Source organism: Dasypus novemcinctus, chromosome X (assembly GCF_030445035.2).
Source record: "Dasypus novemcinctus isolate mDasNov1 chromosome X, mDasNov1.1.hap2, whole genome shotgun sequence".
NCBI lineage: Eukaryota > Metazoa > Chordata > Mammalia > Cingulata > Dasypodidae > Dasypus > Dasypus novemcinctus.
In genome coordinates, this window is record NC_080704.1 from 53,845,643 (window position 1) to 53,853,359 (window position 7,717).

Genomic DNA, 7,717 nt, shown 5'->3' on the forward strand with positions numbered 1-7,717 from the left:
GCTCCTCAAAAATAAAAATAAAATAAAAACACCCACACCCCTGCAGCTAATCCTGACAAATACCTTCATTTGCAGTGCTTTTATACTTTAACAATGATGGGAGAAATAAATAAAAGCAGGAGGGGGCACTGCTTTTAAACATTTCATAACAATCCAGATGATACTTCTAGCCTCTGCTCATGCTTTACAGTGATGAATCAAGACAAGACATAGATTTGCTAATGTGCATTTAATAACCAAAGGACTGAAAATGTCTGGGCTTTTATTCTGTACTGTTTCTAAGACTGGGTCCATTAAATGTAAACAAAAAAGGAAGAAGTTTTAACAGAATTGAAGATGCACACTTGATGATCACATTGATTTAAATACTATTCATGGTATATAGCCTAGTCCATGCTCCAGCTGTTTCTCTGGCTTAGACTTCATTGGTCTAATGAAGTCTGCTCCATTACATCATTTGCTAGTAGATCATCTGAATTAGAATCATTTAATAAGGCCTGGATCAATAGCAGAACTATGCAGATCTGCGGTGCTGGGGATGATTTATCTTTCAAAATATCTAAACATATTCTTCCCAACTTGTGTACATTAGGGTGATAAATTTTGGTCGTGAAATGTACTTTAGGGGCTGCCATTGGGTATTCTTCTGGAAGGAATAGTTCAAGTTTAAAAGTCCCTCCCTCAAAGGGGGAATCTTGGGGGCCAGTAATGACACATGAAAATAACAGGCATTGCTCTCATATGGTTCTGCTTTAATACCAGGAACTGGTTCTGCCAGCAAATGCTGGGTTTCCTTGATAATCCTGTGGGGCAGCCTGGCCATCTTGTCAGATCCCAGGTTTGGCCTCTGGTCTCATCTCCAGCTCCACTTGCCTCATGCACACTTCTGGAATAAGTTTTGCAATCAGGAAGTATGAGACCTCATGTTGTTCTTTCTCAAAATTGATTTGATTATTTGGGGCCCCCTGATGAGTCCATATGAATTTGAGGATTATTTTTTCCATTTTGGCAAAAAAGGCTGCGAAGTTTTGATCAGTATTGTGTTGAATCTGTAGATCATTTTGGGTAGTACTGACATCTTGACAATATTATGCCTTCTAATTCACAAACATGGGATATCTTGCCATTTATTTAGGTCTTCTTTAATTTCATGCAACAGTGTTTTGCACTTTACACTGCACAAGTTTTTACCTCCTTGGTCTAATTTACTTCTAAATATTTCATTCTCTTTGATGCTTTTGTAAGTGGCATAGTTTTCTTATTTCCCATTTTGTATTGTTCATTGCTGGTGTATAGAAGCACAACTGATTTTTGTATGTTACTTTTCTACTCTGAATCTCTGCTGAATAATTTTATTACATGATAGTTTTCTTCTAGATTCTCTGGGATTTTCTATATAAAGTATTATGTCTTCTGAAAATAGAGATAGTTTTACTTCTTCCTTTCCAATTTCAATGCCTTTTTTTCTTGCCTAATTGCTCTGACTAGAACTTCCAGTATAATGGTGAATATCAGTGGTGAACGAGAGCATCCTTGTCTTTTTCCTGATCTCAGAGGGAAAAAGATAGTGTTGTGGGTTTTTCATATATTCTCTTTATCATATTGAGGAAGTTTACTTCTATTCCCACCTTTTGAATTTTTTTTTTATCATGAAAGGCTGCAGAATTATTCGAATGCCTTTCCCACCTCACTTGAGAAGATCATATGGGTTTTTTTTTCACTCTATTTAATGTGGTGTATTACATTGATTAATTTTCTTATATTGAAACCTACATCCTGCATTTCTTGGCATTCCTTGGGTAAATTCCACTTGGTCATGGTACATAATTCTTTTAATATATTGTTTGTTTCCTATTGCCAGTATTTTATTTAGAATTTTTACAACTACATTCATAAGAGAAATTGGTCTGGAATTTTCTTTCTTACAATGTCTTTATCTGGCTTTGGTATCAAGGTAATGCTGGCCTCATAGAATGAGCTAGGAAGTGTTCCCTCCTTTTAAATTTTTTGGAAGAGCTTGAGAAAAATTGTTGTTAATTCTTCTTTGGGGAAGCGGATGTGGCTCAACTGATAGAGCATCCGTGTACCATATAGGAGGTCCAGGGTTCAAACCCAGGGCCTCCTGGCACATGTGGTGAGCTAGCCCACGCTCAGTGCCGCCGTGTGCAAGGAGTGCCATACCACGCAGGGGTGTTCCCCATGTAGGGGAGCCCCACATGCAAGGAGTGCACCCTGCAAGGAGAGCCACCCCGCATGAAAAGTGCACACTGTCCAGGAGTGGTGCGGCACACACGGAGAGCTGACACAGCAAGATGATGCAACGAAAAAAGAGACACAGATTCCCCGAGCCACCAAGAATGCAAGTGGACACAGAAGAACACACAGTGAATGGACACAAGAGAGCAGACAATGGGGGGGGGGTAGAAATTTTTTTAAAAATTCTTCTTTGAACGTTTGGTAAAATTCACCAGTGAAGCCAACTGGTCCTCAACTTGTCTTTTTTGAGAGGTATTTGATTACTGATTCAATCTCTTTACTTGTTGTAAGTCTGTTGAGATTTTCTATTTCTTGTTCAGTCAGTTTAGGTAAACTTGTATGTTTGAAGGAATTTGTCCATTTCCCCTAGATTTTCTAGTTTTTTGGCAAACATTGTTCATAATGTTCTTTTATACACTTTTTTTATTTCTGTAAATCATAAGAATTAATTCTTCACAATAGTCATGCCCCACTTTCATTTCTGATTTAGTTATTTGCATCTTCTCCCTTTTTATTTGGTTATTTTGATCAGTCTAGCTAAAGATTTGCCAATTTTTTAAATCTTTACAAAGAACCAACTATTCTCTCAATTGTTTTTCTATTCTCTATTTCATTTACCTATGCTCTCTCATATACTATTTTCTTCCTTCTGCTAACTTCAGGTTTAGTTTACTCTTTCTACAGTTCCTCAAGATTTGAAGTTAGGTTATTGATTTGGGATCTTTCTTTTTTTTAATGTTGGCATTTACAGTTATAAATTTCCCTCTGAGCAATGACTTTTCTGCATCCCATAAATTTTGGCATGTTGTATTTCATTTTCATTTATCTCTAAGAATTTTCTAGTTTCCTTTGTGAGTTCTTCTTTGACTCATTGATTGTTTAAAAACGTGTTATTTAATTTCAACAATTTGCTAATTTTCCCATTTGCCTTCTGGATTTTTTAAAAATTTCTAGCTTCATTCCGTTATGGTTGAAGGAGATGTTTTGCGTGATTTCAATATTATTTTTTAATTTATTGACCCTTGTTTTGTGACTTAATATATAGTCTATCCTAGAAAATTATCTATGTGCAACTGTGAAGAATATATATTCTGATTTTTTTGGGTGGAGTGCTCTCTTCATGTCTGCTAGGACTAGTTGGTTTATAGTATTGTTCAAATCCTGTTTCCTTATCGACCTTCTGTCTAAATGTTCTATTCATTATCAAAAGTGATATATTGCCTTCTCCAACTGTTATTGTAGAATGATCTGTTTCTCCCTGTCATTGTTTGTTTCATGTATTTTGGGGCTTAGTTGTTAGGTTCATATACGTATATAAGTATATCTTCTTAGTGACTTGATCCTTTTATCAATATATAATGTCCTTCTTTGTCTCTTATAACAGTTTTTTTACTTAAAGTCTATTTTGTTTGATTAGTATAGCCAGTCCAGCTCTTTTTAATTGCTATTTGCATGGCATATTATTTTCCATCCTTTCACTTTCAACCTCTTTGGATCTCAGATGAGTCTCTTGTAAACAGCTTATAGTTGGAACATGCTTCCTTACCCATTCTGCTGATCTCTGTCTTTTGATTGGAGAATTTAAACCACTTACATTCAAAGTTCTTTCTTCTGCTTGTTCAAGTCTGCTGCTGGACTCCGCTAGTGAATTTCTAATTTCAGTTATTTTACTTTTCAGCTCCACAATTTGATTCATTCCCTTTTAAAATGTCTAACTTTTACTGAATTCCTCCTTTTGCTCATGTGTCATTTTTATGACATCCTTTCATTCTTTGTCCATGTTTTCCTTTAGCTCATTGAACTTATTTAGGACAGTTAACCTAATATCTCTGATTAGTAATTCCAATTTCTGGACTTCCTCAGGGATAGTTTCTGTCACTTTATTTTGTTCCTTAATGGGCCATCTCTTTCTGTTTCTTTGCATCCCCTGTGATTTTTTGTTGAGGCCTGAACATTTGAATATTTTGATGTGCTAACTTTGGAAATCAGATTTGCTCCTTTCCCAGGGGTTTTCTCTGGCGTTTTTTGGTTTTTTTTGTTTGTTTGTTTGTTTGTTTGTTGAAGCTGTGATATAAGTTGGCTCTGTGTTACAGAGACTCTCCTCCAATGCTTTTCTCAGCTTACATTAAGCCTATAGACCAACCTGAGGTTGTAGTGGCAGTAGAAAGAAGTCAGTGTTCACGGTTTTGAAGGCCAGGATGTGAGAATTCTCTGAGAAGGAAGATTTATTAAGACTGGCTGGGCCAGGCAGACTTCTGTCCAAAAAAACCAAGCCCAGAATAGGTACTTTAGGTTATTTTTATACAAGAGACACATGGGGTGGGGCCAGGAGTGGCTTTGGCACCAAAAGGACTTTCGTTGTTACTTTTTTTAGGGATTAGGGGTTTGTTTGGATACCAGGTAAGCTTGAATTAACAATCTGCCCACATTCCATCTGGATGTAAGCTCAAATACACATTCAGTTTACATTCTTCCTGAATATATAAAACCTATAGAGTTTATATCACTTAATTGGCTTTCCAGAAACTAGGCAAACTTGGATACAGAATTAGATAACTTTGAATACACATGTATACATGTACAGGCTATATTATTCCCCCCTTTGATGTATGCTTAAGTTTGTTAAGCTTTGGCATCACTATTTTCAGTTATGAGGTGGGTGGGTGGCTGTCTGTATTTTTACTGTATCATGTATTAAAGCATTTACCCTAGCTGTTATTAAGGGGAGGAAGCAGGGAAGTATGATGAGAGCATGGGAGGAGTTCCAGTTGCTTACTGCTTTGACTGAAAGTTCTTGGGGAATATTTGGGGCCCCTCCTGGCCTCAGGAGGAAGTTTCCTTTTGAGTGGCAGAATCTTGGGGAGGGTTTGCCAGCAGCCATCTTGGGGACCATTGATGTCCACATGGACTCTTTGCCAGGTTTCCAATCCATCCACCGATTTTCTATCTTACTAGCCTGCTTTATTCCCCCCTTAGAGAGTTTATACACCTTTAATTTTAAAGGGGTGCTGAAAGGAGATGATCTTTCTTCTGTAGCTACTTCCTGCTGGTTAGGGGCAGTAGTTCCTATCTGACAAGGTATTCTAGATTGGAGAAAGATGGATCTGGCATCTTGGGCAAAGCTGGATGAAGTTTCCATATGGCTAACAAGATGTTGATTCTGGAAGAAATAAACTTAATTAGAATCTTGAGAGTATATGGTCCCAGTAAGAGGACATTGGTCAGGTGCCTGCAAAGGCTGCATTTTTCCAAAGTTGGTGGGAAACAGTATTCTTCCTTGAGTTATTTTATGTGGTTGGTTAACTTTAGAGAGAAATTGCAAGAGACAATGTTAGGTATAAATTGCCAATTTCAATTTTTATGGTATGAGAGAAGAATGGAAAGAGGCATTGCCCTTTTAGTTAAGTTAAAGGAGATGAAAACAGACAAGGTCTGGTTTGTCTTCCTCCTAGCAATAGACATTTGGGTTAGAGTCAGAGGGAACAGTTGTTTTTGACATAGACACTACTTAGCTTTATTTCTTGAAGAGGTATTTCAGGCCATCCAATGACTGGTGTTCATACATCCTATCAGGTGCTTCTGGTGAACTGGCACTTTCTTGGGCAGTTGGCTTCATTCAGGATTAGTGCACCAAGCTGGATATTCCTTTAACTTTAATAGCTGTGAGAGTGATTATAACTACAGAGTAAAGTTTTTTACATTTTTGGCTTTAATTGAGTAATTTCTAGTAATTTTTTGACTGTTTTTACTAGGTTCTGTAAAACCCATTTGGCTAAGCTGGTTAAGAGTTTTAAGGCAGGGGTGGAGAAGGGGCCCCTCAGGATCTGACTTTGGGCCCTCTACCAGTAGTAGGGTGGCTGAGTTGAGAGTGTGACACACCCTTATCTGTACTTCAAGGTTCTCCCACAATTGAGCCTGGTATTTAATCAGTTACCTGTAAGTCACTTGTGGCCCCTGGCTTTAAGCATGTCTTTCACCTGGTGTGGGGTGAAGACTGTGAGAGGTTGCCCCCAAGTTAATTTGGTGGCTTTTTAAATTAAAAGGGCTGTTGACTTCACTGATATCAGGCAAGGTGGCCGTTCCTTTATTCACAGACATGTTCATTAAACACTTAGAGAATGAAGTTTCCCAGGACTGTTAACATTTTCAATGTCTTTCTGAATATGATCTAATAGAAATATTACCATAACCATCAGACATAAATTTAGCATAGGATATGTACTGTCCTTAATACTAATTAATATACTACTTAATGCATAAGTTCCTCTTTGAGCTGTAATTAATAGATTTAAGGTCCAGGTTTGCAATACTCTACATGTTATCTCTCCCTGGGAGCAGGCCATAATGCCAGTTGTGTTTAAGTTTTACTCACAGTACTCTGGTGATCATTGCTCCACTTAGTATGTTCTTCACAGAAGCTGCAGCATCATTGACCCTAGAGACAAGCTAGGAAAGTAGGTTCCAGTATTCCACTGGCCTGGTGCATAGCGCTCTTTGGTACTGTGAAACAGTGCCAGTCTGGAGGCAATATCCATTGTACACTTGACTGTACTGAGTCATCATTGGCTGCTGCAGGAATTTGAAACTGCAATGTAGTTTCCATCCACTTCAGGAGCACAACCAGAGGTGTACTAGATATTTTTTATTGTTTTAGGGGTCAGTGACCAACTTAGCCAATAACTCATATAGAGGCAAACCTGCAGTGTATTGAAGACCTGGTTTGAATGCACAAGAGAGTTTGACAATGTTAAAATTTATCTTTTGATTTTTATATACCTTTTAAACATTTTCAATGCAATGTGTTACTCATTAAATGAACTTTTTAGTATTTTGCTTTTTACTTCCACACTTTTACCATGAAAACATTAATTACACAGGTATTTTACCTTAGCAGTAGAGGAAAAACTATTTTTTCCATTTTTAAAATGAAAACTGAAGATTCCCAATGGAATTAAGGTAACTTTTCATTACCACCACTTGAATATGCACACTGAGGTGACTTCCAGACAAGTTTTATTGCTATGAAGTTACTTTTTGCCGTTAACATTAACTTAGGTTTTTAGTTAATAATGACTTCTTAGAACTAGCCATTTAAATGCTTCAGTTTAGAAGATGCTTTTACAAATTCTTTATAATTAACCACAGCTACATAGATAGATTAATTTATCTTAGATTACAATTAGCAACCAATGAATTTTACTTTACGCATTTAAGAGAAGGTCGATCTACATTTCTTTAATTTAATTTAATTAAACATCAACATACAATTTTTATCATCTTAAAGATTTAATACATATAATGTTAATTTATTAACTTGGTATTTTATAAACCAAAGAGATAACACCCAAGATAAATAAATTAAAATTGTTATAAGTTATACAAAGAATGCTTTTTTCATTTCTTTACAGGGGGCTAACCCCCTTTTTAATATAACTTGTTCTTAATTCTTTCTGCTTAAAAG

At 36.6% G+C, this 7,717-nt stretch overlaps 1 pseudogene; it reads right to left on the reverse strand.

The window, feature by feature from the left end:
- Positions 1–361: 361 nt before the first annotated feature.
- LOC101441832 (ubiquitin-conjugating enzyme E2 N-like) lies at positions 362–823 on the reverse strand (annotated as a pseudogene).
- Between the last annotated feature and the right edge of the window lie 6,894 nt (positions 824–7,717).